At 38.4% G+C, this 23359-nt stretch overlaps 1 long non-coding RNA gene across 2 annotated transcripts in view; it reads right to left on the bottom strand.

Annotated features, from left to right (window-relative positions):
- The window catches only part of LOC309871435, a 92978-nt gene extending 76165 nt beyond the window's left edge, over window positions 1-16813 (bottom strand). For both annotated transcript variants that reach the window (XR_014315278.1, XR_014315279.1), the window contains exons 1-2: window positions 16736-16813; window positions 4408-4525 (exon numbers count right to left, since the gene is read on the bottom strand). This is a non-coding gene — a long non-coding RNA (uncharacterized lncRNA). The remainder of the gene's footprint in view (window positions 1-4407; window positions 4526-16735) is intronic.
- Window positions 16814-23359: the final 6546 nt, after the last annotated feature.

Raw genomic sequence — 23359 nt, 5'->3', positions numbered from 1 at the left:
TCAGCTGTCTTACCAGAAGAGGTTTATACTTTTTGTTTGCATAAATTTATAACAAAAAGCCATCTTCTCACTGAATTTCTTTTGCTCTTGTGTTAAAAATACAATGCATGTTGAAGTAGAGAACTAAATTCCTTTTACATTTGGGGGTTCATTTAAGCTAGGGTAAAAGACAAAATACATTAAAAAAACTATTTAGAAAAAAGTTTTTTAAATCTATTTCGATTGAACTACTTATAAGAAGAAAAAGAATTTTATTTTGTTTATCCTCAAGCCTCTTTTTCTAAATTTTGGTTTTGAGACACATGTGAATATATCACATATATGTAAATAAATATAACAAAAGAAAAATCTTCTGAAAAGACTTTTATTATTTGACTTAAACTAAACAACTATAAGTATTAATAATCAAGAGGGATGATGTAGCTTTTTAAAAATATTTTATTTATTTATTTGACAGACAGAGATCACAAGTAGGCAGAGAGGCAGGCAGAGAGAGAGAGGAGGAAGCAGGCTCCCTGCTGAGCAGAGAGCCCGATGCGAGGCTCGATCCCAGGACCCTGGGATCATGACCTGAGCTGAAGGCAGAGGCCTTAACCCACTGAGCCATCCGAGTGCCCCTGAGGTAGCTTAAAAAAAAAAAAAAAAAACAACCTTTTAGTGTGCCTGGGTGTCTCAGTTGGTTAAGTGTCTGCCTCTGGCTCAGGTCATGATTCCAGGATCCTAGGATCCCTGTTCAGCTGGGAGTCTGCTTTTCTCTCTGCCCTTCCCTTGGCTTGTTCTCTCTCTTTCTCTCAAATAAATAAATAAAATCTTTTTAAAAATTTATAGTATAACATATGCATGGAAGATTACACAAATAATAAGTATATGATTTGAGGAATTTTCACAAACAGAGCATCCATGTAACCAGCCAAAGGACCGACTTTTATCTTGCTAAAAGATCCTCAGTGATGGACTCTTGAGAAACTCCTGTATAATCGTCCTATATTGTTACTAACTTTATGTAAGCATGAGGCTATTCTCTCCAACTAAATAATTATACTTCAATATGGTTTCTACAGTAGGACCATAGTTTAGATCTCATTTTCTTCTATCACAGACCTAGTTAAATGCCCTGAACTGAGGACAGCTTCGACAAATGACTATGAGCTATATTCAGACTCAATTTATTAAACATTAATACATGCCAGTTTCTTCTTTATATGCTTCTATTTCTTACTTCACCTACATCACTGACCTTCTAAGTATTTTTGCTGACCCCAACCTTCACTGGCCAAATGGAATTTCTTAAGACTCTGCTTCATCTACTTTTTCACTCTAGCTGATCTCAGTTGTTCCCATATTTTAAACTAACATCTACGTGCTGAAGACTCTCAAATTATAACCTATAATTTAGTCAGTTAATGCATTGATGGCCCCAGTTAATGGTCTCTGGGTAGTCATACCTTTGCAATGTGACTTTACAACTGCTTCCATGATGAGGTGGAGTCTGTTTCCCCACCTACTAAACTTAGACTGGCCTTATAACTTTCTTTGGTAAGTAGAATACTGGAGAAGTGATGGTGTGAACTTCAGGCTCTGCTTACTCTCCCTCTATTATATGAGAAAGCTCAAGGCACACCACTGAAGAATGAAAAACCACAGAGATCATTACAACAACTGACAATCAACCAACCCTAGCACCAAACCACCTTGCCAACCCAGAGCTGATGCATTAGGGAAACCAGGTGAGACCAAATAAGACTCCTAGCTTAATACAAGATGATTTGCCAACCTGAAGAAATGGAGCATGACAAATAATTATTGTTTAAGCTGCTGACTTTTGGAGTGGTTTGTTACATGCAATAGCTAACTGATATACCAGTTTAGACTTATATATAGGCATACATTCAACTACCAGCCTGATATCTCCATACAAATTGTCCATAGGCATCTTAAAAATCAAAAACAAAAACAAAACAAAACAAAACAAAAAACCAAGAGTACACTACACTGTTGATTTTTACCCCCAAGTACAAAGCCTCCCCTTGCTAATCATTTCCTCTTGGAAAGTAGCTCCACCATACACCGAGATGTTCGAATGCAAAGTCTGGAAGTTATCTTTAATTCTTTTTTGCTATTACATCTCAAACACAATCCATCAGCAAATCCTGTTGACTCTATTTTCTAAATTTGTCTTAAATCTACACTTCTTCCCAGCACCTCTAACATCACTACTCCCAGTCTAAGCCTCTGCCATCTTTTGCCTATAACACCACCGTAACCTCTATCTGATCTCCCCTTCCTACTCCCTACTGCTAAACCTCTCTAACCCCTTTTCACACCAAAGCCAGTTTTGACTTTAAAAATCCTACAAAATCATATCACTACTTAAAACTCTTCAAAGACTTCCCATTGGGATTTAGAATCAAATCTAAATTTCTTGTCACAGCCTATGAAGTCCTCCTACATAACTAAGTCCCTGCCATTGTCCTGCCACTCTCTCTTTAACTCATCACATTCCAGCTATATTGGCCTTCTTGCTTCTCCCAGAACAATCAAACTCCTCCCATCTCGAGGCTTCCATTCTTGCTGTTCTGTTGGCTCTAAACCTCTTCACTTGCTTTTTGTTCTTGACCTGGTGGGCTCCATCACATCTTCCTCAGGTTAATTCTCATCACCTCTGTGTTGTCTTCTGTGGACACTTTCAAGTGGTATTCCTGATACACTTGTTTTCTTCCATCAGCCCATCTGGTCCAGCTCAATGAAATTATTTCAATTTCTTATTCTTGCTTCCTTTCTTCCTTCCTCCCTTTTCCTTTTTTCACGACCAGATCAGAAGTCCCATGAGAGCTGGAGATTGTCTTTACTTTGTTAATTTAATATCATCAGTGCTTACCATAATTTCTGTCCCATAACAGGCACTCAGTAAATACTAGTTGAAGAAATGAATTTAATACAATCCCTTCAATATCAATATCAGATAGATTTTTATTATCCCAATTTTAAAAATAGGAAACTTGAGGGAAAATATCTGTATAACCATTTTTTCAGTGCAGACAAAAGAGATGGGAATGTGGTAGCTAGGCTAATTTATTAGGGAAAGAGTGGGGTACTGGAACCAAATTAACCTATTAGGAGCAGATACAGGGCCTAAACCTTAATCCCTCAATTCCAGTGACTTGAAAACGAAGCAAGTGTGCACTGGTCAAGAGGGAGTGTTGTAAAGGGATACAGGAAAAAAAAAAATGCTCCAACTCATAATTAGTTGTTTCCCACCCTTGGACTGTGGCTGCAGTTCCTAGAGTCACATCCTCAAGAAAATAAATCCAGATGTAGGAAGGAAGGGACAGACAATAAAGGGTTTTCCTCAGTACCTCTTTCTTAGCAGAGAACAAAATATTTCCCAAAAATGTCCAGCAGATTTTTAGTTATATTTCATTGGCCATAATTAGTTCTACTCCTACTTTTAGACAAGTCACTTGGTAAGGAGACCAAGACTGCCACATCTGATCTGCATCCATCACCATTCATCACCTGGGCTAGGTTTCTCACCACACAAATGCATCAAGATTTGGTATCCATGATAGAAGGGGAGAATGGAAATTGATCATGCAAGCAATAGCAACTGTTGCAGCATTCAATTATCCTGTGTGGATAGGTTTTGGGTTTTTTTTTTTTTTTTTTGATCCCACTCTATCCTAGAAAGTATAAGTGCCATAGATTTAGTCCATGGACTAGAAAACTCAGAATTCTATCTCATGACATTGAAGGTCGGCAAGGTTACAGACTATTTTTCTCAGAAATTGATGAACCCATATGTTATACTCTACGAATTTCAGCCTCTGGCCTCCTCACAATGCATAAACTTAAATACCAGGCATAGTGAAACAAAACAAACATAATAAGGCACAGTTCTGATAATAAACCTAAAATTGTCCTGATAAATATATCCAACTGTGTTTTAAATTCAGTATTTGAAAAAAAAACTAAATATGCTAATATCAAAATAAATCACTTTTAGCTAAATCTCATTGTTCCTTTCCTCATAGACACAAGTTTTATTTTCCATAAACTTCAACCTGTGTGTTTCTGTTTCACTGGTAATCATACAAGAGTACTGAAAAGTACATATAGACTAATAGAGGCAACTTTGACCTGATAGAGCCAGCCTTTCCCTGAGAATTGGAAGAGTGGATTCTAGTCTTGTTATAGCCCCAAAATGGCTGAATTCAAGTCTCTTCCTTTCTTCTTCTGTGAAATGAAGAGATTAAATAGACTGAGAGCTTTCTAAGTTCTAAAATCCTGTGATTATATTTGATATCTAAGTTAAAGCCAATTAGACAATGTATTGGTAAGGGTAATTGATGCTATAATAAACAGTTCCCAAATTATAGTGGCTTAACACCATAAAAGCTTATTTCTCACATAATGGTCCAACTGGATTTATGTGGCTTTCCTGGTGTCTCCCCCAAGCAGTGTTTCAAGGCCCCAGCTCCATTCATTTCATGGTGTTACCATTCTCTGTATTTGGCTTCCATGATTTCTGTAAGAGAGAACATGAAGGATAAAACATGAGTTTTTATAGGAGACATATCAATTTGGGCAGATGAATTAGCAAGAGTCTTGTCACATGGCCTCAGATGAAATAAAAGTGAGCCTGGGTAATGTAGCCTGTGAGACCCAGAAAGAAGCAACAGGATTGGAGAGTATAGAGCCAGTCTCTGCCATAAACATTTTTGGAAATATTTCTTTCTCTGAGTTCCATGTAATTAAGGGAAATATTAATCTCACTTTGAATATTCCCATGTGTCACTGCATATCCTGTGTTCTCAAGTACCTTATACTACTATTATGTTTTATCATGAATTAACTGTTTATACATCTATGTCTCACTAGTTGATGGGACTTTTGGAAAGAGGAACCTTGTGTACTTCCTTTCTATACCCTCAGGGCTCAGCACAGTGGATGGCACCTATTAAGGATTGAAGATCCTGGGCAAATCAGAAAAAAGAAGATAAACCCAATTTCTTTGTCCTGAAGTTGATAGTCAGTGCTCACTCCCAAATATCTGTATTGAGTAAGGGTGATCTATAAGGTTTGATATTGTGTCATTGTCATTGCACAGGAAGGTGGGGAAGATTTTCTAAAATGGGGTTTTAAGAGGTAAAGCTATCAACTTTGAGCATCACCAGTATTAAGAAAGAATAATAGTGGAAGTAAATAATGAGATGATTGTGTATTTGTGAAGCTCAGATCTTTTTCAGCACAAGCTGGCAAGGCCTCCTCCCTGAACCCATGGCTTTACCAAGAGAAGGTATCAGGGCCACCACAATGACTGACATAATAGTTCTGCTCTAGGAAAATAACTAACTTTCCCACCACCTGTCCTATGGTCCAACACTGTCACTCAGCATGGCCTAACCCAGAGTCCACTCCCAAAGAAGTGATTCTATGGGTTGCCAGAATCCCAAGATGCCCATACCCCACAATTAGAAAACATCCCTGTGGGATTCTCACGTTTTCAGCATACAGACCAGGGATGCATACATGAGCTTCTTTTATTTCAAGTTAAGAATGCATTTTAGTGGGGTTTTTTAATTGAATAATAATAAACATTTGTTGAAAACCCAACTTCTAGAAAAATACCATAAAATACAGTAGTTGCTGGCCACATGTGGCTATTAAAATTTAAATTCAAATTAATTAAAATTAAACAAAATTTAAGATGCAGTTTGTCAATCATACTAACCACATTTCAAGTGCCAAATACCCAGATGTGGCTGGTGGTTACCCCACTGGACAATGTAGCTACAGAATATTTTCTGGCGAGGCCAGTGTGCCAAGTGCTGCCATGGCAGGGACCCTGGGAAGCCCTGGTGTTCTCCTGGGAATGCTTTTAACCACTCCAAGCTCTGTTTCCAGAGGGGCTAGCTCTGAAACCAGCACCTCTTCTCCCCCATTGCCTCCAACTCCAAATGAGCTGTTTCTCACATCTTCTGCATATGGATCTCCACACCTGGGTACTAGGAAGGGAGACTGACTGCTTTAGAACTCCACCTGAGAGTGGCCCAGGAGAGTAGTTGGTTGACAGTGCCCAGGCTGTGTATTTTGCTCTGTTGGGCATTCCCAGTTAAAAAAAAAAAAAGTACGAGAGAGATAGGACCACAGCCTCTCTCAGAGCTGGTAGTGGAGCCCTGTGGCTGTGGAGACAGGTGACCCGCAGGTGCTCCTGGACAAGCTAAGTTACCTTTCCTCAGAGACCAACCCTTTAAGAATGACAAGAGGAAATATGTTTTCCTACCTATTCTTTTTTTTTATCATATAAAAGTATTTAAATATGCTAATAGGGATACAGTATAAATTATAATATCCATTTGTATAATTTATGGTCTCAAAAAGAAAAACTAACTTCTTGAAGATTAATACAGTGTAGAACCCATTTTCAATACCCATCCTGTCTAGAAGAAAGGCTTTCATGGTCAAATACATTTTGGAAATGCTGTACTCTATTCCCCTGTTAGAAAGTTTCATTGCATATTGTTGTAAAAGGACCTGGTAGGGGAGGAGCAAGATGGCAGAGGAGTAGGAAACCTAAATATGGTTGGGTCCCATATTGATAGTTATCAACCCATTATGAACACCTACAAACTCAACAGGAGATTGAAGAGAAGAAGAGCAGCAATTCTATGAACAGAAAAGCCACTACTTTCTGGAAGTTATGACATGCAGAGAAGTGAATCTGAGGCAACATATGGGAAGAGAGACTGCAGGGGGAGGGGCTGGATCCCCACAAGCAGGAGAGCAGCAGAGCACAAAATTGGAGCTTTTAGAAGTCTGCTCCACTAAGGAACATCGCTGCAGAGGTTAAGTGGGTGGTGAAGCCCTCACGGGGACACATGTAGTCTCAGGTCCCTCAGGGTTACAGAAAGACGGAGAATGCCTGAGTGTGGCAGAGCTGCCAGGGATTGGAGGGAGGAAGCCCGTGGCAGAGACAGAGATGAGGAGTGGGCTCTCAGCTCAGGGTACCTAAAACTGTGATCTGAGGCACAGTCAAGCCACTGTTCTTTGAGGAGGGACCCGACAGGTGGCAGATCCAGGGAGACCCCCTCCTTCCTCCTCTGGGAGGAGTGACAAAGGAGTGATGCATGAATCTGCTAGGTTTGGAGACTCCAAACAGGGCTGTGCACTGGAGATAGAAATGCTTGGTCACAGGCTGGGTGAGTAGGGAGTGTGGCTGGAGGCCAGGGAGATGGGAGGGATTGACTGCTTTTCTCAGAGGGTGCACTGAGGAATGGGGCCCTGAGCTCTTGGCTATTCTGGGTAGCGATTGGGAGGCCGCCATTTTCATTCCCATTCTCCAAAGCTCTAAGGAAAGCATTCAGGGGAAAAAAGCTTCTGAAAGTGAACCTGAGTGCTTAGCTTGGCCCCTGGCAAGGGCGGTGCAATTCTGCCTCAGGCAAAGGCATTTGAGAATAACTTCAACAGGCCCCTTCCCCAGAAGATTAGCCTGAATATCCAGCCCAGACCAAGTTCACTGATTAGTGAAAACTGTGGAACTCCAGAGTTAAGGGAATGCAACACACAGAATTCATGGCTTTCCCCCCATGATTTTTAAGTCTTTCAAAGTTAAATTTTGCTAATTTTATTTTTTTCTTACTCTTTTTAAAAAATTTTTCTTCTTTCTTATTTTAACCTTTTTAAACTATTTTATCTTATCAATACCTTTTAAAAAAACCTTTTAAAATTTCATTATTATAGTCATATTCTATCCCTTCATTGTATTTAAGCTTATTTTTTGTATACATATAGTTTTTTTCTTTTCTTCTCCCCCTGGCTTTGGGTCTCTTCTGATTTGGTTAGTGTATATTTTTCTGGGGTTGTTGCTACCCTTTTAGTGTTTTGTTATCTCATTCATCTATTCTTATCTGGATAAAATGACAAGACAGAAAAATTCACCTCAAAGAAAAAGAACAAGAAGTAGTACCAATGGCTGGGGACCTAATCAATATGGACATTAGTAAGACATCAGAACTAGAGTTCAGAATGACGATTATCAAGGTGCTAGCTGAGTTTGTAAAAAGCATGGAAGATACTAGAGAATCCCTTTCTGGAAAAATAAAATAAAAGTTGAAATTTAAAAAGCTATTAATGAGGTGCAATAAAAAATGGAGGCTCTTACTCCTAAGATAAATGAGACAGAAGAGAGAATTAGTGATATAGAAGACCAAATGATAGAGAATGAAGAAGTTGAGAAAAAGAGAGATAAACAACTACTGGACCAGAAGGGGAGAATTCAAGAGGTAAGTGACATCATAAGATGAAACAATATTAGAATAATTAGGGGTGCCTGGGTGGTTCAGTGGGTTAAGCCTCTGCCTTCAGCTCAGGACATGGTCTCAGGATCCTGGGATCAAGCCCCGCATGATGCTCTCTGCTCAGTAGGGATCCCACTTCCCCCTCTCTCTGACTGCCTCTCTGCCTACTTGTGATCTCTCTCTCTGTCAAATAAATAAATAAAATCTTTTTTTAAAAAGGAATAATTAGGATCCCAGAAGAAGAAGAAAGAGAGGGGGACAGAAGGTATATTGGAGCAAATTGTAGCAGAGAATGTCTCTAATTTGGTGAAGGGAATGAGCATCAAAATCTAGGAGGCACGGAAAAGCCCCCTCAACATCAATAAAAATAGGTCAACAGCCCATCATCTAATAATAAAACTTATAAGTCTCAGTGACGAAAAGAAAATTTTGAAAGCAGTTCAGGACAAGAGGTCTGTAACATACAATGGTAGAAATATTAGATTGGCAGCAAACATATCCACAGAGACCGGGCAGGCCAGAAAGGACTGGCATGATATATTCAGAGCACTAAATGAGGAAAAATATGCAGCCAAGAATACTATATCCAGCTCAGCTGTCACTGAGAATAGAAGGAGAGATTAAAAAGCTTCCAGTACAAACAAAAACTAAAATAATTTGTAAACACCAAATCAGCCCTACAGGAAATATTGAAAGGGATCCTCTAAGCAGAGAGAGAGAGAGCCTAAAAGTAACAGACCAGAAAGGAACAGAGACAATATACAGTAACAGTCACCTTACAGGCAATACAATGGCACTAAATTGTTATCTTTCAATATTTACACTGAATGTAAATGGGCTAACTGTTCCAATCAAAAGACACAGGATATCAGAATGGATAAAAAACCAAGACCCATTGAAATGCTGTCTGCAAGAAACTCATTTCAGAACCAAAGACACCTCCGGATTTAAAGTGAGGGTGTGGAAAACAACTTATCATGCTAATGGACTTTAAAAGAAAGCTGGGGTGGCAAGCCTTATATCAATAAAACTTGATTTTAAGCCAAAGACTATAATAAGAGATGAGGAAGAACACTATATCATACTTAAAGGGTCTATCTGACAAAAAGATGTAACAATTTTAAATATCAATGCCCCTAACATGGGAGAAGTCAATTATATAAGTCAATTAATAACAAAATCAAAGAAACACATTGACAATAATACAATAATAGTAGGGGACTTTAACACCCCCCCCCCCCACTGAAATAGACAGATCATCTAAGCAAAAGATCAACAAAGAAATAAAGGCTTTAAATTTACACACTGGACCAGATGGACACCACAAATACATTCAGAAAATTCCATCCCAAAACAACAGAATATACATTCTTCTCTAGTGCACATGGAACATTCTCCAGAATATGTGACATCCTGGGTCAAAAATCAGGTCACAACTGGTACCAAAAATTGGGATCATTCCCTGCATATTTTCAGACCACAATGCTTTGAAACTAGAACTCAACCACAAGAGGAAAGTTGGAAAGAACTCAAATACATAGAGGCTAAAAAGTGTCCCACTAAAGAATGAATGAGTCAACCAGGAATTTAAAGAAGAATTTTTAAAAATTCATGGAAACAAATGAAAATTAAAACACAACTGTTCAAAATCTGTGGGACACAGCAAAGACAGTCCTAAGAGGAAATTATATAGCAATGCAAACTTTTCTCAAGAAACAAGAAAGGTCACAAGTATACAACCTCATCCTACACCTAAAGGAGCTCTAGAAAGAACAGCAAAGAAAGCCTAAACCCATCAGGAGAAGAGAAAAAATAAAAATCAGAGCAGAAATCAATAAAATAGAAGCCAAAAGAACAGTAGAACAAATCAATGAAACAAAGAGCTGTTTCTTTGAAAGAATTAAAAGACTGATAAGCCCCTGGCCAGATTTATCAAAAAGAAAAGAAAAAGGACCCAAATAAATAAAATCATGAATGAAGGAGAGATCACAACCAACACCAAAGAACTACAAACAATTTTAAGAACATATTATGAGCAATTATACACCAGCAAACTTGACAATCTGGAAGAAATCATTCCCATTTACAATTGCAGCCAAAACCCTAAGATACTTCAGAATAAATCTAAGCAAAGAGGCAAAGAATCTGTACTCAGAAAACTATAAAGTATTCATGAAAGAAATTGAGGAAGACACAAAGAAATGGAAAAGTATTCCATGCTCATCGATTGGACGAACAAATGTTGTGACTATGTCTATGCTACCTAGAGCAATCTACACATTTAATGCAACCCCTATCAAAATACCATCAATTTTTTTCAAAGAAATGGAACAAATGTGTAAAATTTAACAAATTTATAAAATTCCTAAAATTTATATGGAACCAGAAAAGACCCCGAATAGCCAGAGGAATGTTGGAAAAGAAAACCGAAGTTGGTGTCATCACAATTCCAGACTTCACGCTCTATTACAAAGCTGTAATCAACAAGGCAGCGTGGTACTGGCACAAAAACAGACACATAGGTCAATGGAACAGAATAGAGAGACAGACCAGAAATGGACCCTCAACTCTGGTCAACTAGTCTTTAACAAAGCAGGAAAGAATGTCCAATGGAAAAAGACAGTCTCTTCAACAAATGGTGTTAGAAAAATTGGACAGCCACATGCAGAAGAATGAAACTGGACCATTTCCTTACACTGCACACAAAAATAGACTCCAAATGGATGAAAAACCTCAATGTGAGAAAGGAATCCATCAGAATCCTAGAGGAGAACACAGGCAGCAACCTCTTTGACCTCAGCCACAGCAACTTCTTCCTAGAAACATTGCCAAAGACAAGGGAAGCAAGGGAAAAAGGAACTATTGGGACTTCATCAAGATCAAAAGCTTTTGCACAGCAAAGGAAACAGTCAACAGACAACTGACAACCAAAAGACAACTGACAGAATGGGAAAATATATTTGCAAATGACATATCAGATAAAGGGCTAGTATCCAAAATCTATAAAGAACTTATCAACCTCAACACCCAAAGAACAAATAATCCAATCAAGAAATGGGCAGAAGACATGAACAGACATTTCTGCTAAGAAGATATCCAAATGGCCAACCGACAGGTGAGAAGGTTTTCATTCAACATCACCCGGCATCAGGAAAATACATATCAAAACCATAGTGAGATACCAGTCATACCAGTCAGAATGGCTAAAATTAACAAGTCAGGAAATGACAAGTGTTGGTGGGGATGCAGAGAAAGGAGAACCCCCCCTCTACTGTTGGAGGGGATGCACACTGGTGCAGCCACTCTGGAAAACAGCATGGTGGCTTCTCAAAAAGTTGGAAATAGAGTTACCCTATGGCCCAGAAATTGCACTACTGGATATGTACCCTAAAGATACAAATGTAGTTATCCAAAGGGGCACAAGCACCCAATGTTTATAGCAGTGATGTCCAAACTATGGAAAGAACCTAGATGTCCATCAACAGATGAATGGATAAAGAAGATGTGAGCCATATATACAATGGAATACTATGCAGCCAACAAAAATGAATCTTGGCATTTGCAATGACATGGATGGAACTAAAGAGTAACTCTGTGAAATAAGCCAATCAGAGAAAGACAGTTATCATATGATCTCTCTCATATGAGGAATTTGAGAGGCAGGGTGGGGGAGTCATGGGGGAAATGGGAGGGAAAAAATGAAACAAGATGAGACCAGGGAGGGAGAGAAACTGTAAGAGACTCTTAATCTCAGGAAACAAACAGGGTTGCTGGGGGTTCAGGATGGGGGGGGGGGGGATAGGGTGGCTAGGTTAGGGACATTGGGGAGGGTACGTGCTATGTTGAGTGCTGTGAGTTGTGTAAGACTGATGATTCATAGACTTGTACCCCTGAAGCATTGTATGTTAATTTAAAAAAAGAATAAAAGAAAAAAAAAGAATATTTTCTGGCATCACAGAAAGTTCTACTGGATATAAATGTTCTAGAAATTGCCTCCATATAGTGTGTCCAGCTTTCTAGATCAAGTTATCTTAACTCTATTTGGTAGAAAATATGAAAAACTCTTTTTAAGATATCAAAAGAGGACCTATATTTTGCTATAATTTAGACATATACATGCAGTTTCTTAAAATAAAGTTTACATATTTGAAGGGTCTGTCCACCTTGGAAAGTTAAATTTTGCATTTCTAATATGAGTAAAGTTTTCACTGCCTGGAGCTCAGGCATCATTATAGATTAAAGGTTAAATAAAATCACAAATCTATTATCTCCTGAATCTACAGACAGAGAGCAAGCAATATAAGACCCTTTTCAGATAACAATAGAAGTAAGAATGAACTGAAAAGAACCTTGCCTATTTTTAAGGGTATAATCTCCAAGTACATATCATTTTAAAAATAAAATTCTATATTATAATATTCAAAGCACTGAAATATTTATAATCCTTATACATGTGAACCTGTAAGCTGTATAATAAGCTTTTTTTTTCCCAAGAGAAGTTCGTCTACCCAAGAGGAAAGTGAATTGACCAGGAACCTATTCTATTATTGGTCCAGGAGAGGCAAGAATCTTACCTGATCATCAGAGAGGCCATCTGGACTAGTTATTATGACTCTTCACAAAAATTTCAGTTCTACTTCTCTAGGAATATGGGAGATTCCACTTCACCACCCCCTAAAGTAAGAGAGGCCAGATGACTTGGTTTGCATGATTAAATATGAACAGGAGTGATGTATGTCTCGTTTGTGTTAGCGCTTATATTCCTCTGCTTGGCTGATTCCTCCTTTCTCCCCATGTTGACAATCATGGAAGCCCACACTGGAGTTTCCGTCAGTGGAAATCCATTAGTGATTATGATGAATAAAGGCCCTGCTAATTTGTATTGGACAAGTAGCAAGTGAAAGGATAAACATTTATTATGTTAAGCCATTATGAACATGAGGGTGTTTATGGCTGCAATATAAGCTAGCCTCTTGTGATCAATACATCACCTAAATCCAGGTCATATGGTTCAAAATGGAAATGATGAGTTCTGAACCTTTTGTTTCTGTGAATAAAAATAGAAAAGCTATATGTGTGCAGATCAAGAGTTAGAAGCAAGGGATCAAATTTGACAAAGTCAATCCTAGCCCTGATTTCTTATAGGTCTTAAACATAGGGAGAAAGAATAGCTTGTTTGTGCGAGTGTAAATGGTATATAGACATTTATTTAAGTTCTGCTCTGAGGTGGGAACTCTTTTCCTGTCTGGTTGAAGAAAAAAATGCTTATAGGCTGTGTATTTCTAAGATGTTTTTCCTACAAAGGCTTAAAATTTCATTCCCCTCTTTCTAGATATGCTGCTAAGATGATTTTTTCCTTTTAAGAAAAAATAAACCATTGAGATTAACATCCAGCTTGCTGAGTCACTTTTCTTCCACTTGAATTTTAACTAGACATCTGAAGGCAGCAAGGAGAAAGATGGAGAGACACAAAGATAGACAGAGATGAAGACACAGAGACAGATTTAGGGAGAGAAAAAGAAAGGTTGATCCTAAAAACAAAGACGAAAAATCTATTAAGTCATATGGGAAAAGCAAAAATGAAATTTGAATGATTTAGCTACGACATCAGTTTTCTTACTGTGTAGTAGGAGCCATTTATACAATATTTTAAATAAAAAGTGTAATGTGATTAAGTTTTGAATCAGGTTTTCACAATGGAAAGAGCAAGTTCATTAGAATGGAAAAGGCTTGGTAGGGAGAGGTTGGTGGGGTTATGGACATCGGAGAGGGTAGGTGCTATGGTGAATGCTGTGAAGTGTGTAAACCTGGCGATTCACAGACCTGTACCCCTGGGGCTAAGAATACATTATATGTTAATAAAAAATAAAAAAATAAAAATAAAGAATGGAAAAGACTTAAGGGTTTTTAGCCAAGCACCTCCACTACTAGCTTCCTGACTGATAAAAGTCAGCTCAGTTTTCTGAGTCATGAGATTTCCTCATCTATAAGAATGGAATAAAACTTAGCACATACGTTGTTAGGAAAGATAGAATGCTATAAAGTCATATAAGGACTTTGGAAAGTGCCTGATGCCAAGCAGAGATCACGGTTTCTTTCTCTCTTCTGTCTCTCGCATGATTTCTTCTTTATTCTACAAGGACATTTCTTTCACCATAAGGCTTTCTAAAGACCAGCTTTAGAAGGCAAAACATAGTTCTAACTCTGCCACTTATTGGAATACTGTGTTAAGTTTTTCACCTTCCTTATTTAAGATTCACATAATTCTAGGTAAGTATATTCCCATTTTATACAGGAAGAGATTAAGAGCTAAAAATTTGCCCAAGTTCACACAGGTTTTTAATAATCTAATGCCATAATAATGCAGTCTTGCAAACCTCAGTGGCCAAAACAGTCATTTGGTATGGCTTGTCAACCTGTGGGTCAATTGGGCAGTTCTGCTCATTTGCATTGGCCTCAGCAGGGCCACTCATGCAATTGCAGTCATCTGGGGTTTGGCAAATCTCTCCAGTCTAGGGCCAAAGAATGATAAGTGAGCAGCAGGAAGTAGAGTAATCTCTGGCTTCTTTATTGAATGAAATGCTGACCATGAGCCAACAAAGTAACCTTCTCTGAACCCTAAGCCAGAAACCTTCTTTGGTTCAATGCCTTAAATCTGTATAGGCCTGCAGCAGGGAAATGAGAAAGCCCATGATTCGGACAGAAAGGCTGCCTCCCTCCCCATGTTGTCCCTGAAAGAGATGGCTGACAGCAGGACAGAGCCTCCTAAGAAGTTTTGAGCCCCTACTGTTTCAAGGGAAGGGCAAACAGCTTGGGAATACACCATAGCTAGAAAAGATTGAAGTTGATACCTCAGCACAGTACCACACCAAAATGTGGTGCATGAACGGGTAACATGAACATCAGTTGGGAGTTTGTTAGATATGTGGATTCTTGGACTCTACCCTACAATTCCTGAATCACAATCTAAGAAACATTTTTCAAAAAGATTTTATTTATTTATTTGTTTGTTTGTTTGTTTGTTTATTTATTTTATTGAGAGACAGAGAGAGTGCATATGAGTGGGGAGAGCGGCAGAGAGACAGAGGGAGACAGAATCTCAAACAAACTGCACTGAGCACAGAGCCCAACTCAGGGCTCGATCTTATAATGCTGAGATCATGACTGGAGCCAAAATCAAAAGTCCCATGCTTTACCAAGTAAGCCACCCAGGAGCCCCTGAGAACTACTTCTTTATCAAGAATCAAAATAGAGTCATACCACTGGAATAGCATCCTTAGGCAGATTTGTGCTAGTAGGTGAGTTAACCTTTCAAGTCCCAGCACCTTGCTGAGCTTGCCTCTGACCTCCTGGTAAAGTTCTTAACGCCTTCAGTTGCTCAACAGGCCCTAATCTCTAGAACGAGCATCTATTATTTTTGCTTACTCCACAAGCATTTCCCTTCCTGTTGACCTCACTCTGAGACAACGGTCCTCCCTGACTCCCAGCCCAGGTATTTTGGATGGGATTTATCATTTCTGGGAAAGGACTTTGACCCAGGATACCCTATTAGAGCACAATATTTTCCTAGCCACAGTGACTAGTTCTGGAAGAAGCACATAACCTGGGGCTGGCCAATGAAAAGAATAATCAGGTATATTTGTTGGAACTAGTGGCATGCTCTTTTCTGCTGTTGACTACAACCTGTGAAGTCTGTCTGAGAATGAAGTCAACACATAGATGATAAGAGGTAAATTTTTGATGTCATTATTTGAGCACCTGGATCCAGCTTTGCTTGAAGACAGACCTAACCCTAGACTTTTTAATGATGTGTCAATATGTTCCACTTTTTGCCTAAGTTGTTGTAATTTGGGTTTCTATAACTTGAAAGTAACATAAACCCTATCTTCCAAGATTGCTAACCCCAAATAAGTCCTCAACTTTCAGCTTCCATGGTCTCTTCTGTTCTTCATCACCTGTGACATGATCATTTCCCAACTTCCAAATTCCATAATGTTTGTAATTGTACTTGTTGCCATGGTCACAAGCCTAATGGAGTTTCCTAAGATAATACTGGTCACATCCCTAGAGATTTGGGAAGACATAATTTTTTTCCAAGTGTAACATTGACCTGAAAGTGCTGAGTTCTATCTAGAGTTTCACTATTCAAAGTATGGACCAAGAGTATCAGTATCACTTAGGAGCTTGTTAAAAATGCAGGATGTGAGGCTTTGCATCTCCCTAGGGTGCCTGGGTGGAACAGTTAGTTGAGCATCCGCCTTCAGCTCAGGTCATGATCCCAGGGTCCTGGGATCAAGTCCTGCATCAGGCTCCCTGTTCAACAGGGAGTAGGCTTCTCCCTCTGGCCCTATGCCCCCCTCCCCAACTTGTCCATGCTTTCTCTCTCTCTATTTGTCACTCAAAATAAATAAAATCTTTTTTTTTTTTTAAATCCCTACCTGTAATTCATGTACATAAATGGTAACAGTTGCTGCCTGGAAGTTAGAAGACCGGTCTTTAGTTCTTTTTCTGTCTCAGCTTTTTTCACCCATGAAAAGAGCAGACCAGACTATTTCAGCGATTTACTCCAGCCTGGACTTTCTAAGATACTCATGTTTTTCAGTCCTTGGCTCACAGAATGTGACAGCCTAGCATATGGATTAATAGAAAAAGCAGGGGGCAGAAAAATAAAAGAATGCCTCTATCAGTCAGAAAGCAGTTGGTTGGACCCTATGTATAGAATGATATCCACCTCCAACTGGAAAGAATTTTTATTTTAAAAATGAAAAAACAAGCCCAGAGAGGTTAACAGGTTTTCAAAAAACCACACAGTGAGGCTATAGCAGAGCAGACATGAGAGGACACAATAAAACTGAGAAGGTACAAAAGAATAGTGGGTAATGTTTGAACACTGTTGCTCTGGAGCTGGGCTGCACAGGCACTTATTACTGGGTGTCCTTGGGAAGATCCTTAACTGTTCTGTGTCTCAGTTTACTCATTTGTTCAGTGGGTATTATAATAATACAAGCTTCCTGATGTTGTAGGGGAATTAAATTTGTAAAGTGTTTAAATTATGCCAGCAACATATAACATTTTATATATTTCTGTTAAATAAATAAAAATAAGTCTTGATCTCTGTCTGGAGTGATTTCCATGGTACACTGCAACTCCCCTATACCAGAAAATGTCACCTCTTTCCCCATAAGATTTCTTCTAAGACACACCAGGCAATGTGTCTGAAATCCCACCTTAGTTCTTTTTAAAATTAATTTGATTTTTTTTAGCATGGTAAACATGAATTAACTTAATATGAATTTAATACTAATTAGTTACCTGACAATCCATTCTTAGTTGAAGCTACCAAGGCAACAGGTTAACTCCACTGCCATGTTGAAAGGAGAAGGAGATTTTATTAAAGGACGGAGTGGGCAGAGCAAACCAAAAAGAAATAAACAAGTTAACTCCTATTCATCAGCTTATCTATGACGTACCCACAGCAATAGTTTGAAATACTGGATACATTTGGAAAGTTTTAAAAACATTATGAATGCTGAGGGCTCACTTCAACCCAAAGAAATCAGTTTCTAGAAATGATACCCAAGCATACATATTTTTTAAAAGCTTCCACTAGTGGGCTGAATGATGTCTCCCAGTGATACCAGTTTCTAATTTCTGGAATCTGTAAATATGATTTCACTTAGAAAAAGGGTCTTCAGATGTGATTACGTTAAAGGCCTTGAGATGAGATTATCCTAGATTATCTGGGGTGAGGCTTAAATGAAATCAGGGTTCATATATCTTTATAAAAGGGAGGCAAAGAAAGATCTGTAATATGTGCTCAGAAGAGGTGATGCATACTTGAGAAGAATGTGTATTCTGCTGTTGTTTGGTGGAACGTTATATGGAAGTCTGCCAGGGTCTAGTGTGTTTTAGTGTTGTTCAAGTCCTTGAACCTTATTATCTTCTCTTAAGCGCTCCTGTCTATATTTAAAGTGGGGAATTGAGGTCTACAATTATTGTTGAATTATCTATTTCTCCCTTCAGTCTATTTGTGGTTCTGCTGTGATTTATATATTATTATGTCTTCTTGACCAACTGACACTTTTTTTTTAAAAAAGATTTTATTTATTTATTTATTTATTTATTTGACAGACAGAGTCACAAGTAGGTAGAGGCAGGCAGAGAGAGAGGGGGAAGCAGGCTCCCCGCCGAGCAGAGAGCCTGTTGTGGGGTTTGATCCCAGGACCCTGGGATCACAACCAAGCTGAGAGCAGAGGTCTCAATCCACTGAGCCACCCAGGTGCCCCAGACACTTTTATTATTATAAAATGTCCTTCCTTGTCTCTTTAGTAACAACTTTTGTCTGAAAATCTATTTTATCTTTTATTAGTATGATCAGTCCAGTTCTCTTATGTTTGTTTGCATTGCTTATTTTCTTTCTGTCTTTTTAATTTTCAACCTATTTGTATATTTGACTACAAACTGTGTCTCTTATAGGCAGCATATAGTTAAATATTTGACCAATTTGATCCCTGCCTTTTGATTGGAGGGTTTTATCCACTTACATTTAATACAACTGATAAGGTAGCATTTATGTCTGCCATTTTGATATGATATATTCATTTTGATATTTGTTTTCTATATGTCTTATATATTTTTTCCTCTACTCCTCCAACTGCCTTATTAGATATTTTCTAATGTACAATTTTAATTTCATTGTCATTTCTTATACTATATTTTTCTAGTTGTTTTCTTAGTGGTTTCCCTGTGGCTGAGTATTTCATGTAAGGCAGTTATGCTAGCAACAAATTTTCTCAGTTGTTGTTGTTGTTATTATCTAAGAACGTCTTAATTGCTTTTTGAGAGACAGTTTTGCTCATATAGAATTCTTTGTTGAAAGACTTTTCTTTCATCACTTTGAATATATCATATCATTGCCTCTACACTTCATGATGAAAAATCAGCTCTTAATCTTATCCAGGATCCTTGTATGTTATTAATAATTTCTGTCTTACAATTTTTAAGATTTTTTTTTCTTTGTCTGTGCCTTTTGATAGTTTGGCCATGCTATATGTATGTGGGGATCTCCTTGAGTTTTCTTGCTTGGAGTTCAATAAGTTGCTTAAATATTTAAATTAATGTAATTTCCCAAATTTGGGAAGTTTTGACCATTATTCCTTCAAATATTCTTTCCACCCCTTTCTCTCCTTACTTTCTTTACTCCCTTTATGCATATTTGGTATGTTTGATGGTGTCCCACTTGTCTCTGAGGCTCTGTTAATTTTTCATGATTCTTTTTGTTTATCTATTTGAGAGAGAGATAGAGAGACCACAAGTAGGGGTGTGGGGGAGGGGCAGGGATAAGCAGGCTCCCCACTGAGAAGGGAGTCTTACAAGGGGTTCCAACCCAAGACTCTGGAATCATGACCTGAGTCAAAGGCTGATGTTTAACTGACTGAGCCACCCAGGCACCCCTCTGTTAATTTTTTAAAGTCTTTTTCTTTCTGTTTCTCAGACTGAATAATTTTAATTGACCTTCCTTTAAATTTGCTAGTTCTTTCTGTTCAACCAGCCCAAATCTACTCTTGTCTTTCTCTAGTGAATTTTTCATTTCAATTTTCATACTTTTAAACTCTAAGAATTTCTAGTTGTTTCTTTTTAAAAATAATATCTACCTCTTTTTTGATATTTTATATTTGATTAAGTCATTTTTCTAATACTTCTTTTTAGTTCCTTAGATAAAATTTCTTTAAGTTCTTGACATATTGATAATCACCAATTTAAATTTTTTGTTCAGTTAGTCCAATGTCTAGGTGTCCTCATGGGAAGTTCTACTGATAGTTTTTCTTCTGCTTATGGGCTATATATCTTTGCAGGTTTCAATATTTAGTTAAAAACTGTACATTTAAAATAGTATAATGTAGAAACTTGAGATAAGATTCTGCTGTCACCAGTACCCACAGCATTTAACAGCCACTGTTTGTTAGTTTGGTGATTTTCCAAACTACTTGTGTAAAGTGTGTATTCTTTGTTGTGTGTGGTCTGAAGTCTTTGCTCAGCTAACTTAGTGATCAGCTACGGATTTCCTCAAATGCCTGGAGCCAAAACTTCTCACAATCTTTGCAGAGAACCTCTGTCTGTGTGCTAGAGTGGTGTTTCAAAACTCCAGTGGGCAGTTTACAACACTGCCTTAGTCTCTACTTCCCACTTTTGCAGAATCTCAAGGTCATGTAGAGAATAGGGCCTTCTCAGATCTTTCTTGGGCATGTGTACATCCCTATGCATCTCTATGAATTTCTAGATTCCAAGGAATTTACTGAAGTTTTACAAAGCCTCTACGTACATTTCATTTCTCAGGATTTCCTTTCAAGTGTTTTTCCAGCACCTTGTTTGCCCCAATGATCATCATTGCCTCAGGGAGCTGCTATGTTAAACATTTGCTGCTGATTGTTTTTGACAAGTGCCATGGGGAAAACACTGTTCACACTGAGTTCTTAGTCACATCAAAGACAAGCATGGAGAGTGGTAAATTCTGGAGAAATTTTGCACAGGTAAAACAGTGACAATTCTCTTTGGATAGGGCTTCTGGGAAGCTCCAAACCAATTATACCCCCCTCCATTTTCTTCTAGGCCTCTAGGTTTTCAAGACTACCACAGAACTGAAGAAAGAGAAGTGGGAATAGAGAAAGTTAAGTGGTACAAAATTTGCTGTTCTTACGTAGATCTAGCCATCTTTCTCAAATAAGTGCCCTCAAGTTGTTGTAAACCTTTAGTTAATTTCCAGACTTCTAAAATATTTGGTTTTGAGGAGGAGTCAAGATGGCGGAGAAGTAGAAGTCTGAGACTACATCAGGTAGCAGGAGATCAGCTAGATAGCTTATCTAAAGATTGCAAACACCTACAAATCCAACGAGAGATTGAAGAGAAGAAAAACAGCAATTCTAGAAACAGAAAATCAACCACTTTCTGAAAGGTAGGACTGGCAGAGAAGTGAATCCAAAACAACGGGAAGATAGACCACAGGGGTAGGGGCCGGCTCCCGGCAAGCGGTGGAGCAACAGAGCACAAAATCAGGACTTTTAAAAGTCTGTTCCACTGAAGGACATCTCTCCAGAGGCTAAACCTGGGTGAAGCCCATGCAAGGTCAGCATGGCCCCAGGTCCCGCAGGGTCACAGAAGGACCAGGGGTGTCTGAGTGTCACAGAGCTTGCAGGTATTAGAACAGGGAAGCCGGCTACGGAGACAGAGCCAAGGAGTGAGCTCTCAGCTCGGGGTTACCTTGAACCGGCTCAGTGAGCAGGAGTGTGGCCAGAGGCCAGGGAGATGGGAGTAATTAGGCACTATTCTCTCAGGGCACACTGAGGAGTGGAGCCCCGAGCTCTCAGCTCCTCTGGGCCAGAGACTGGGAGGCCGCCATTTTCATTCTCATCCTCCAGAACTCTACGGAAAGCATTCAGGAAACAAAAGCTCCTGAAAGCAAATCCGAGCTGATTACTCAGCCCAGCCACTGGTAGGGTGGTGCAAATCCACCTGGGGCAAAGACACTTGAGAATCACTACAACAGGCCCCTCCCCCAGAAGATCAACAAGAAATCCAGCCAGGACCACGTTCACCTACCAAGGAGTGCAGTTTCAATGCCAAGGAAAGCAGCGAATTCCAGAGAAGGAGAAAGCAAAGCACGGAATTCATGGCTTTCTCCCCATGATTCTTTAGTCTTGCAGTTAATTTAAGTTTTTTCTATTTTTTTTCCTTTTTCTGCTAAATTTTTTAACTTCTACCCTTTTCTTTTTTAACATTTTTAACTAGTTTATCTAATATATATATTTTTCTTTTTTATATTTTTTTCTTTATTTGTTTTCTTTTTTTAATTGTTTCTTTTTTTTTTTTTTTCTGAACCTCTTTTTATCCCCTTTCTCCCCCACACAATTTGGGATCTCTTCTGATTTGGTTAAAGCATATTTTCCTGGGGCCTTTGCCACCCTTTTAGTATTTTACTTGCTCCTTCATATACTCTTATCTGGACAAAATGACAAGATGGAAAAATTCACTACAAAAAAAAGAACAAGAGGCAGTACCGAAGGCTAGAGACCTAATCGATACAGACATTGGAAATATGTCAGATCTAGAATTCAGAATGATGATTCTCAAGGTTCTAGCCAGGCTCGAAAAAGGCATGGAAGATATTAGAGAAACCCTCTCGGGAGACATAAAAGCCCTTTCTGGAGAAATAAAAGAACTAAAATCTAACCAAGTTGAAATAAAAAAAGTTGCAATAAAAAAATTTGGTTTTGACTGTTTTTGCCAGTGAGTTCTTTGCTTTTATAGAGGAACAAATTTTGGAGGTCTTACTCCACCATCACAAAAGTGGCTCTCCCATAAACACAATTACATTATTGAGATGTTGACTCAAACAGGTCTCTTGCCCAGATGTTAGCTCTTACATCTTGCTTTTCAATTTGAATCCAGACTCTTTCTCTAGCATTACCCAGAAAAACAAAAGAGTTAAAAATACATTTCAGTATTATTTTTGGTCTCCACTACAAAAGTGGATAGCATTTTAACAGACTGAGCAAAAAAGTTTTTAGAACTTCTAAGGCATTATAAGATAGTCACTCTAGGTAGAACATTGCAGGCCACCCAAACCAAGTGCCTCCTTAAAACCATTGTGAAAGGAGCACCTGGGTGGCTCAGCTGGTTAAGCACCTTCCTTCGGCTTAGGTCATGGTCTAGTTATCAGGCCCCACATCTGTCTGGTTTCCTGCTCAGTGGGGAGCTTGTTTCTCCTTCCTCTCTTGCCCCTCCCCAACTCATGTTCTCTCTCTCAAATAAATAAAATCTTTAAAAAAAGCATTTTGAAAGAATTTTATAATTTTGCCATCTCTATTCTTTTTAAGAAGAGTAATAGGCACATTTTAAAAAATAAAAAATTTAAAAAAATAAATAAAATCACACATCTTAGTTTTTATTCTTCCCCAAAGTAATCATCTTTAAATGTGTCAGTTTAAAATTTTCTTCATGTTTATAACTTTAATTTTAAATTATGTACTTCTATTACTTGATTTATGAACTTTGAATAATATGTA

The sequence above is a fragment of the Mustela nivalis genome (assembly GCF_964662115.1).
Source record: "Mustela nivalis genome assembly, chromosome: 8".
NCBI lineage: Eukaryota > Metazoa > Chordata > Mammalia > Carnivora > Mustelidae > Mustela > Mustela nivalis.
This window is presented reverse-complemented; position numbering and strand designations above follow the sequence as displayed.